The sequence below is a fragment of the Strigops habroptila genome, chromosome 1 (genome assembly GCF_004027225.2).
Source record: "Strigops habroptila isolate Jane chromosome 1, bStrHab1.2.pri, whole genome shotgun sequence".
NCBI classification, from domain to species: Eukaryota; Metazoa; Chordata; class Aves; order Psittaciformes; family Psittacidae; genus Strigops; species Strigops habroptila.
Genome location: NC_044277.2, coordinates 60,436,754 through 60,447,334, shown reverse-complemented (window position 1 = coordinate 60,447,334; position 10,581 = coordinate 60,436,754). Strand labels below are relative to the sequence as shown.

Genomic DNA, 10,581 nt, shown 5'->3' with positions numbered 1-10,581 from the left:
TGACTTTCCGTGAAATTAATATACCGCTTGATTGTTTTTAAAGTCTCTACATCTTTTGAATTTTTAATTGCCGTTCCATTAAAGTGGAATACCCCTCACTTACTGGGCTTGAAATGGCTTCTCCAGTCCTTTCACCCCCGTAGCCTCTGCATCCTATGTTTTTTTACAGGAACAAGGAGTGCAAGAGCAGGCCCTACGGAAGCAAATATGGAAAATATTAAGCATTTCAAGCATTATTCTATCAAATAGTAGAGCAAGCGCTGTGTTGTGTATTCTCATGTTTTACTGTCTAAGGAAAAAAACCTATACAGACTATGAGGGAAAAGGAGTAGGTTGTAAAAATCACATTTTTTAGGTAGAGGAGTTGGGAAATCTCCTGCACCTTTCATTGCCCTGACTTGTCAATTTTCGCCATATGGAAATTATTAGCTTAATACTGTAGTTCTAAATACTGCCCAGGAATGCTGATTTATAAGGGATCTCTTACTCTTTGTGTAAAGAAATGCTAAACTACTATGCACACTGTGATTAGAGAATCCACACTCTTGCTGCAGGGCGTGCGCCTGGGGTGAATTCTTCAAGCCCAGGGAGGCTGCATCTGCTCGGGTCCATTTGCAGGTAAATCCGTCATCAGGGAACTCGGAATTCCCACAAAACGCTGCAAGTAACTGGGAACACAATGTGGCCCGCGATTGAAAAAGCGTGCAGGGAAGATGCTGATGCAGAAGGAACAAAATCCAGACATTCCAGATAGATTATTTACTATTGGGGCGTGTAAAAGTGCTATCTTGGCGTAATGAGCTGCCTTTGAAGGACAGGCAAAGTGCATTTTTTAAAGCGCGTCCCCGCTCTGTTTTGACCAGCTGCTCTGCATGTCCGATATTTTTCTTTCCCTGTGAATTAGAATTAAATTTGATTGTCCCAAATACATCCCACTCAGGCATTCATGCTGAAAGCAGCAACAATTGTCACTGACCTTTAACACGCCTGCTATTCAAATTAGTGCAGATCATTAATCACACATAGCTTACATTTTATGATTCGTGTATCCTTCATTACCAACTTTCCCCCTTCACTCGCTGCCCCCCATCCCCCGCCCCCCCTTTCTTTCCTTTATTCCCGGGGTTCTGGTAACGAGCACTGGGAAGGGCAGGGTTTAAACCCCTCTCCCCCCACTGCCTCCTTCTCGCCCCAATTTTGTTTCCTCCTCCCTTGCCGGAGCAGTTTGCGTCCCAAGTGCAAGGCGGAGCTGGAGTGGGGCAGGAGCGGGGCCGGGCGGGGGGCTCGGAGCCGGGGTGCCCGGGAAGGGGAAAGGCGAGTGGGGGCCGGGATGCCACCCGGCCTGGCCCGGGGCGGCGGTCCAAGGATAGGAGATAACCCGGACCCTCCGTCAAAAGTCCTCCGTGTCAATTCTACGTCATCGCACAATACGAGACAAAGAAAGAGGAGGAAAAAAAAAGCGCCTCCTCCACACCCTCGCTGTCTAGTACGGGGCTTCGGCACGTTAAATTGGGCTTACCAGGCACGGGCGGAACACGCCGGTGGCACACGGCTGGCCGCGGCTAAACCGGGCTTTGGGAACACGCAGGGAAACACAGATTGAACTTTGTAGACATGGAAGGGGGCTGTGTGGGGTGTGTGTGTGCTCGGTGTTTTTTTCTTTTCCTTTTTTTTTTAAAGCCATATGGCAGATTGATTTGTTCGGAGGTCTTTCAACTTCCCCAGCGTGGCTGTTGAATAGTATTCCTCTTTGATCTTGATTGAGGACTTTAATGTTGTGTTGTTTCTGCGCATTTCAATAGATCCATAAATATTTTACCGGTGGAATTCGCCCCCCCCCCCAAAAAAAAGAAAAAAAAAAGGATAAAAAAGGGAAAAGTTTCGCACAGAAACGCATCGGGGGCAACTCCAGCCCGCACCTTTCGCACCGGAGGTACGTGGGAACCGGGCCGGCGGTGGGCAGAAGCGCGGCTCTGTGCCCGCTCCCGCAGCGCCCGCCCGACGGCGTGTCCCCGGGCCGGCAGCACCCCGCGCCCCAACTTTGCTCCGCGGAGACAATAGTACCGGCCGCGTTATGCTCCGCACCGGCCACACCATTGCGGCCGCCGGGGAAAGGGGCGGGGGGGGGGATGCGCGGTGGCGGAGCGGGCGGGGCGCGGCGGGGCGCGGCGTGCGGGGGGCGGTGCGCGGGGCGCGGCGGGGTCCGTCGGGCCGCCCCCCCCGCTCCGCGCCAGTGGAGCCGCTCGGCGGATCATGTGGAGCGGGCGGCCGCTCGCATGCGGCGCGTGGTTTCACCTTCAGGGCGGCGGCGGACGGCTCGGCGCGCCCTTCCCCGGCAGTGGCCGCCGGCCAGGCGAGGAGGTGAGGGGCGGCGGGGGACCCGCGGGAGGCGGGGGGGGGAAGTCTCGGTGTGTGTGTATGGGGGAAGAAGGGAAACTTCGCGGCGCCCCCCCCCCCCCTTCATCCCCGCCGGGAGCGGGGACTGTCTCCCCGGCCACCGGAGCGGCTCCAAAATGGTAACTTTGCGCTGTTTCGCTTGGTAGAGGAGGAGGATTTCGGTTTTACTGCAGTGGTGGTGCCGGGGGAGGGGGGGTGAGGGGGGTGTTTGCGGGCTCTGGGAGCCTTTTGGCTTTGTACGCTCCGTCAGGGGCTTTGGGTGGGGGTACATCGCGGGGACTGCGATATTAATCCATTAAGAAACAAAGAACAAATTACCTCACTTTAAAGTAAAACGCTTCGGGGAACGGAGGTGGGTGATGGGTCTTGGAGCCCCGAGTGGCCAGTTAAATTATTAAGTGGGGTTGATATTTTTTTAAATTATTTAATCCCCCGCCTCTCCCCCCGCCCCATAGTATTGTGTGTGCGGTGCCCGATGTGTGGCGGTCCCCCCACACCCCGTGTCCCCCCTTGTTTTTTATCCGCTCTCCACGAGTGGGTCCCCCTCGCAGAAGTACACAGTTCATCGAGGGAAGTTGGGGGCGGGCGGACGGAGAAAACAATTATTCACATACAGACAGCGAGAAGGACAATGTCTCCGCAGCGGTTATTGCCAGAAGAGGAAAAAGAGCCCGTTTGGTGCGGGTGGGGTGGGGGGGTTTAATATGTATGTTAAAAAAAGAGCGGAGGGGGGAGGAGGAAAGAAGAATAGAAATAATGCAGTTCCAGACATTTTGTGCTATAAAAGCTTTCCTCCTCCTCGTCCCTCCCTCCCTCCCCCCGCTGCTATCCCCGGTGATCATTAGCATAGCGCCCAGTCGCGATCCTGATGCGAACGGAGCACTCGGGCAAGTTGGGGAAAGTTTGGATGGGTGAACTTCGCCGAGAGGGAGCGAGGGAGGGAGCTGGGGTGTGAGGACGGGCCGTGCGTGTGTGTGTGTCTTGTATGTGTATGGGGGGGGGGGGGGGATGGCGTGTGGGGCATGACAGCCGGCCCTTTTTCCCCCCCCAACCACCTAACCTCTGCCATTAACCGCTGGAGACAAACCCCGTGGTTTTGTTTTTTGTTTGTTTTTTTTTTTTTTCTTTTTTAAACCGAAAAGTGTGGGTTTGGAGCCGGGCCCCATTTATTAGGAGCGTTAATAAGCTCCCAGCAGCAGGCGGGGATCGTGTGGGGAATGCGCATTGTGTGTGCCCACGGCTGAGCCTTTACATTCCCCCCGCAGATACGGAGGCGCTCGGGCACTGGACGCGCAAATATCATTTTGCTCGGACTACTTTCCAAACATTAATTCTGCCCTTTATTTAATCCAGATGCAGGGTTTCCCCCTTCCTTCTCCCCCCCCCCCCTTTTTTTCCCCCCCCCATTTGCTGCCTTATTGTCGGTTTACATTTTCTGAAAAGGCGACTGGTGTAACCTGTGGAATTTGAAATGCAAATAAAAGCCTGTGGGAGTTGAGGCAGAACAAATCAGCATTTATAAAGTGAAAAAGATTTAATGTCTTTGAAACCATTGCGAGATTTATTTATTTATTTATTTTAATGCGAGCCGAATCGTGACGTCAAGTCGTTTGGGAAAGATTTTTTTCTTTTTTGTTGTTGTTTAATGATTTTTTTTTAAATTATTATTTTTAACGTCTGAAACGCCGGTATGCGAAGTGCTTACAGGAAAAACAGATTACAAGATTAACATCTGTTAACATGATCGTTTATCTCCAGCCAAAAATAGGTCAGTCCTTTCTTAAGGAAACACGATTGCCGGGCGCATGATTAAATAATGAAATTAGGCTGATGAGTTCATAAATTAAGACGCTGTGGCGACGTGCGCCGGCGAGGGTCCGTCCTGTGGCAAAAATAATGGCATTCGGGGTCCGCCGGCGAGCGCTGCGAGGGGTCAAAGTCCCTTTTTGGGGAGAGCCGCAACTCTCTCGCCTCTTCCTCCTCTTCCCCCCCCCATCGCCGGTGGCCCCCCGCCCGGGGAGCCGAACTCTTTCCCTTGGGAGCGGAGAAGTTTCCTCGGCGGGGAAGGCCGCGGGGGGTACTGCGGCTGGGGGGGACGGAGGGTCGGACGGGCCGCGGAGCCGAGCCCCCGCCCGCCGGTGGTCCCCGCCCCGCCGGGGCGGCCCCAGCCTGCGGGCCCGCCCCCCGCCACCGCCCGGCCCCGCTCGGCACGGCCCGGCTCGGCCCCGGGGTGTCGGGGCGCGGCGAGGTGGGACGAGAAGCCGCCGGGCCGGGCCGCTGCCTTTCCCCGTCCTCTGCCCGGCCTCGTCCTTTACATCCCCTCGCAGTTTCCCTCTCGGTGGCGGGGTTTGGCTTCTTTTGGAAGTGGATGCGAAAGTGCCCTTACAAAACATCTCCCCGGGCTCGGCGGTGCCATCGGTGGTGTTGGGGTTTATTTTGCGGCAGATTCAGCGATTTCTAGAGGAAGATCAGAGCAGCTTTTCAGAACTGTGGGCTGCTGTGGGCTGGCTCCTCGGCGGTCGGGTCGGGGAGAGGTCCCAGAAGCCTGCCCGGCAAAGGGCCGCTGTGCTTTGGCCCCGTGCCATGGACTTTATTTCATGCTTGCTGCACTAAATGAGTTAACAGCCAAAGGGTTTTTCATTAACTCGACTTGGCAACCATGTATTTGGTTGGCTTCTCCCCCTGCCCCCCCAAACCCCAATACAGCATAATTCCAAGCAGAAGTCGAGTGGTATAACACGGATTGATTTACGGGGGGGGGGTCTGCTTCTCAAGGTGTTCTCTTTGTGCCCCCTCCCCGGGCATGGCGTTTGGGTGGGTTGATAACTGAGATTTTCATTTTGTGAGGTGTCTGTGTCTTGATTTTTGACTGTGGCTTTCCCGTGGTGCATTAAGGCCCCGTACGTCCTGAAGGGGACCAAGTAGGGGGGATGCTGACCCTGAGGGAGGGCAGCGACCTGCTGCTTCCCCTTTATCTTCCCCTCAGCCCTGCAGTGGGGTGTGTGGATGGGGCCAAGGGGTACATGTCTGTATGTACATGCTGGGGGGCACGCTGCTGCATGTAGTGCAGGTGCATATGTTGTTGCAAATGGGACAGTGTATGTGTGCACACATGCAGGGACAGAGATGGGGTACACTGCATTGCTGCACGTGAGCCACATGTGTGTGTCTGCAGATCTTGCTGGTGGGGGGTGGGGCTATGCATGTGCACGCCAGGATGGGGATTGCATGGGTGAACACGTGTGTGAGGGCACGTGTGCGAGGCAGCGGTGCTTCATGGGGCAGGTGTATGTGTGTGCTGATGCATGGGGACACGGGCTGTGTCCCATGGATGGGTGCAGGTGGTAGTGGGTGCTATGTGCAGTGTCATGCCTGCTCCTCCAGCAAGGCCCCCCAAGGCTGCTACTGGGCCATAAATAACTACTGCAAGAGGTGTTGGGTGTTTTGGGGGGAGAGCAGCACTGGGGAGGCATGGTGGTGATGGGAGCAAAAGTTTCATGGAGGCAGGGAGTATTTTGGGACTTTAGCTGCTGTAGTTTTGTCTGCCGTGGCTGGTCGGGATGAGGAGTTGTCTCTTGTTTACCGCCAGCATGTCCTTCAGCTCCGTCACAGCAAACCCATGGCTGTCTGGCCTGGTCATGTGCTGCTCTGTGCACTCCATCTTGTACCAGGCAGTGGCGGCTTTTGGAGCTTTTCCCTGGTAGAACTGGAAGCTGGAGTTGTGTAGGAGCACCTGAGGTGTAATTAGTGTTACGGTAAAGTTATTCTGGGAGACATCTTTAGTTTCACAAGAGTAGCTGCCATAACCATATTGAATTAACTCTGTACAGTGAATTGATTTATATGGAGTTTTGTATTGCTGGCATGGTGCACACCTTCACTAGCTCCTAGTGTAAAGTAGTTTTTAGGTATCTCTAAAAATTCTTGTCTGGGTTTTGTTTTCAAGCCTTTAGTTCCTATAAAACCGAGTGGTGTTGAAGTGACATCTAGTTAGTGATAAGTACTGTGTGGCCTGTGTGAACAATAGGGCATCATAACCCCCCTCTAAACTCTAAACTGTTAGTTTAAAATGCAAAAATAATGCTTACAAAAAGAAAAAAAAACTAAACACCAACATCAGTGAGAATAGCATTGTCTTAAGGAGTGATCCAAAACATGTTTAAAGAGAAGAATGGTATTAGTTAGCAGGGCTCTTACGTAGGCTGAGCACGGCCTTCTAAATTGCTGTATGGGACTAAAACATGTGAATAACTGCTGCTCTGTACATCCTAGAAAAGAAAACAATTTACATGACTATGGTGAAAGCTACCTGTTGTTATTTGCAAGTGACCTCAGTGACAGTATAGCTGGCTGAATGGAGCAACAGCAGTGACATTCAGCTTTTGTAGATTAAAGTTTTCCTGTGACAGTGACTAATGTCTTTGCTTTAAAAATTAGGTTTATCATGTGTTTTTATAGTTGGTCATAGTATCGCGCTGTCACCAAGATGTAATAATAGCAATTATCAGCACAAAAGTACTCATTGAAGGGGTTGAAAATGATTGTGCCATCCTTCTGAATCTTTGCCTGTTGATTGCCCCATAAGTGCAGCCATCCCTCATCTTAGCAAAGGAGGATGTTTATGTCTTAAAGCTTTACGTATCTACTTCAGAAGCAGGGATGTTGTCTTTGGTTGACTGAAAAACAAGTAGCCTTTAAAATGCACCTTGCTGTGGGTGCTTGCGTGGCTAGTACCAGGCGGGCAGCCTGGAAGAGTATTACTGGATGAGTGATGTAGTCATCAACTCTTGCAAAGCATCTGTGTGTTTGGATTTGTTTTTCAAGGTTTTTATGTGCAGGTGACTTCAACAGATATCAATATATAGATGCTTGTGATCCTAACTGGTGAGTTTTATGCTGAGGTCCCATCTGATGGAGGACATCTATATTTAGAATGATCAAAATCCTGTCAACTTTGAAAGGCCTCACTTTTGTGAAGACTTAAATTCATGCCAAGTACTTTTAGGACTTTTCTGGGATTACATACAGTGTGCAAAAGGAGCCAATGCTTTTGCGAGATCAGTGATGAAGCCTGTATATGTGTGCTCAAACTGGAAAGCTGGGTTTGACTATATTGTTTCTTAAAGTCATCAAAATAGAAAGCTGAAATACAGAGTGATTGCATTTTGCAGGAAGCAACTTGTCCGAGCTTGCAAATTTTGCAAGTAAAATGTGCCTGTTTTAGTTTTTGAGACACAAGTATGAATTTGTAGGTACGTACCTTCTGAGCCTGAACAGGCACTAGATTTCTGTGCAGAAGGGGGGAATGGACTACTGTTGTTTTTCATAGCTGTATGATGTTCCTCAATTGGGTAAGAGTGTGTACAGCCATCCTGTAAATTGACTTGTTACTCGTGAGCCCAGTGCTGTCCCCTAATGAGCATGCTTGCCACTCCTACTGAGTACTGAGGGTTGCAGGAGGGTGGCTCTGGGTGGAATTGCATTTTCTCTATGTGAGTCTGAAATCCTTAACAATATTGGCAGTTAATCAGCTAAAACTTAACTACAGGGAATTTTTTTCCTTCCTTTCTTTCTTTTTTTTTTTTTTTGTTTTTCAGAAGTCATACAGGTAATCCAGATAATTAATCACTTCATGGCAACAAAAAATAAAGTCACATTTATTTGATTAGATATCTGCAATATAAATATTTGAATGTTGAAGCAACATTGCTTTTTCTAAGCAGGCATCTTACATACTGCAAATGTTTATACACTTTAGTGCTAGGATAAAGCTGTTCTGACTCAGCCACTGAAGGCAAAATTCTGTTTTTCAGTTAACCCGCTGTAACTGCACAGTAACTCCAGGTGTCATCAATAGAGTACTTGGGAGTTAGAACGACTTAACAGATAGCAGTATGTCTTGATTGTCACTTCTGCATTAAAAGTAAAGGAGACTTCCTTTCCTTTTCCAGCAGGAGCGGTTCTAGTAAATATTGTGTTAGTGAGCCCGCATTAAAACATACTGGTGGCTTATGGCCCAGGTAAACATCGCCATGGCTTTCATTAGGATGATGACTTCATTGCGAATGTTTACTTTCATTACCTAACTGTTAGTCAGCAAATGTTGGGTCTCTTGATCTGCTGAACCTGCTTTGCTGTTTGAAGCCAATGAGCTCTGTTTTTTTGATGCGATGGTTACTCAACGTCAGTTATTCAGTTTTTGATGTTGTTTACATCTCGTTTATCTGTAGAGGTGCATCAGCATTGTTACACGCTTTGTGTTCGCAGTTTCTCCTTGTGTTCCTGAAACTGTATTATGGCAACAGCACTTATGCAAACGGACTTGGGGCGTTAAGCATATGTTCTAAGATTAAATTAATGTGCGGATGGACAATGCTTGCACCTCTTAAGTTGCTGCCAAAGTATTTATTGCCTAATAAATTCTAGCAGGTATTTTATAGCACTAATATATATTACTGCTATGGGGCTGTAATATAGAGCTGCTGTAAGATAATTCGTTTGTTTACCGCTCCCGAGCTGTGAGCTAACATTGCACATAGTGCCTGTTGCAGGGACTCTGGGACAGTGGCAGTTTACACTGTGACAAAGTCACGTGTTAATGAAGACACTGCTTTAAACTGTTTTAAGCCTTACCTCATAGAGCAACAGGGGCTTTTTACTGTGGATTCAAAACTACTTATGTTCTGATGACTGCTTAATGTCCTTTTTTGCTAACCTTTCATTAAAGTGATTGTTTATGGAAAAGAATTTAATTTGTATCAGCAGGATATTGCATAGCTTAACGCTTGTTCAACAAAATCCACATTTCATTACGGGCTGTTGTGGAAGCCATAGGCCAGGCGTTGCTGTTACCTTGGGTTTACGACGACTGTGTAACTTTAGTAGAGTGACTCTGAATTTACAGGGCTGTGTGTGGGGATGAATTTAGCACACAGCACTTAGCTCCTAATTAAAGCTTATAGTATTACATCCGTAATCAGGGTGCTCTTAGAATCTCTAAGAAATTACTTTTTTCTTTATCTACTCTTCCCCCTTTTCTTTCTTGCCATCTTGCTGTATGGTGTTGGGAGCTTGCTTCTCCATGTTGGGGCCATGATATTTACGTCCCAAAGGAAATGTTTTCCAGCAGTGTACTCCAAATTGCAAAGTAGGATAATTTTTGTGGCTCCCCAAATCTTTAAGGCCAGTTTCTGAAACTATCTAGCTTTTAATCTTCTTTTCAAAGTAAAACAGAGACTACAAAGCATATGTAATTACATTTTGTAGCTATTTTTAGACTCCTGACATGTTTCATTTATAGTATAATGATAAAAACAAATACTCAGCGCAGAGGCCAGACAGGCAATTTTCAAACCAACAGCATCCGCTTCAGCTACCCTGCATGTATTTCATACATGTTTGCTTTAGTCTTTTTGTTCTTTTTGGTTGGGAGTGTACCGAAACTGTGTGTTTCAGTACATGGCTGGGGGGTGCAGAGAAAATGAGAGCTCTATCGGGCAGGTCCTGTTGGGAGTGTTTGCTGAAAATTGGATCATATGTCAGTGAGTTTTAATGCATTACACACACACACACACACACATATGCATGCTTTGCTTTTCTGGCAGGTAAAATAAAGGAAGAACGGTGAGTTGGCCTGTCACTATTTTTACACCGCATAGAAATGCTTGTGTTGGCTTATTACGAGGGATAAAGCTGAGTTAATAGGAATTTTTCCTTGTCTTTTAAAGAAAGATGGTGAACAGCGAAGTGGCATTAGTTTTCAGTAAAGAAAGAGAGAAAGAGAAGAAAGAGCTGGTGGAAATTGAGGTGTTTGTGTCACAATTGTAGCCTCGTTTTAAAATAATCACATTTATTTATTTTAAAATAGATTTGGGAAAGAAAATAGCCGTGTTCTTTGTTTTTTGAAGGGTAACGTGTATGCGCTCACCATATGGTAGCATTTAACCTGTATTGTATGGGCTGACAAGAAGTCACATTTATGCTCTGATTTATTTCAGTGTTTCAGAATGTTCTTTTTCTGCAATCTAGTACAATAAACGATGCATTTAGGGTTGTGCAATGTAACTGTGTCTTTAGCTGTTTTGCGTCATTGTTAGAATGATACCAGGTTCATGAGTAAGCAATTTTATTTATTTTTTTTTTTCCCCTTCCGAAATAATTTCCTTAAGAAATAGTCGGTCTCTG

The 10,581-nt window shown here is 48.1% G+C and overlaps 1 protein-coding gene across 2 annotated transcripts in view; it reads left to right on the top strand.

Moving 5' to 3' along the window:
- Positions 1-2,235: 2,235 nt before the first annotated feature.
- Positions 2,236-10,581, top strand: part of ZNF516 (zinc finger protein 516) — a 103,944-nt gene continuing 95,598 nt past the window's right edge. Inside the window, exon 1 of one of the 2 annotated variants that reach the window (XM_030494321.1) lies at positions 2,236-2,361. The gene's annotated coding sequence lies outside the window, so the exon portion shown is untranslated. Of the gene's footprint in view, positions 2,362-2,465; positions 2,517-10,581 lie in introns of those variants that run through there. The other variant, XM_030494341.1, reaches the window with a different exon arrangement.